Raw genomic sequence first — 511 nt, 5'->3', positions numbered from 1 at the left:
TTCTCCGTAGCTTTTGGTTCCTGTCCTGGAACTAGCTCTTGTAGACCAGGCTGGCCTCGAACTCACAGAGATCCTCCTGCCTCTGCCTCCCGAGTGCTGGGATTAAAGGCGTGTGCCACCACCGCCCGGCAGGGGGAACCATTTTTTGCAAATCTTTAAGTATATGTGCTGAACACAGTCACCTCACATGCTTGTTTGTGATCCACTGCTTTTCTGTTTTGCTCAAAGATTGCTATATAGGTGATAATCTCAATTAGGCTCATTAGCCGGGAGGCAGAGGCAGGTGGATCTCTGTGAGTTCGACACCAGCCTGGTCTACAGAGCTAGTTCCAGGACAGGCTCCAAAGCCACAGAGAAACCCTTTCTCAGAAAAAAGCAAACAAAAACAATTAGGCTCATTGATACTCAAGTCCAGAGAGCTAGGCACCTAAGGACACAGCATAGACTTTTTTGTTTGTTTTTTCGAGTGCTGGGATTAAAGGTGTGCGCCACCACCGCGCTTCAGCATAGA

Source organism: Alexandromys fortis, unplaced genomic scaffold, assembly GCF_014885135.2.
Source record: "Alexandromys fortis isolate MF-2015 unplaced genomic scaffold, M_Fortis_MF-2015_v1.1 scaffold_83, whole genome shotgun sequence".
In the NCBI taxonomy this organism is placed as follows: Eukaryota; Metazoa; Chordata; class Mammalia; order Rodentia; family Cricetidae; genus Alexandromys; species Alexandromys fortis.
Note: the sequence above shows the minus strand (reverse complement) of the source record.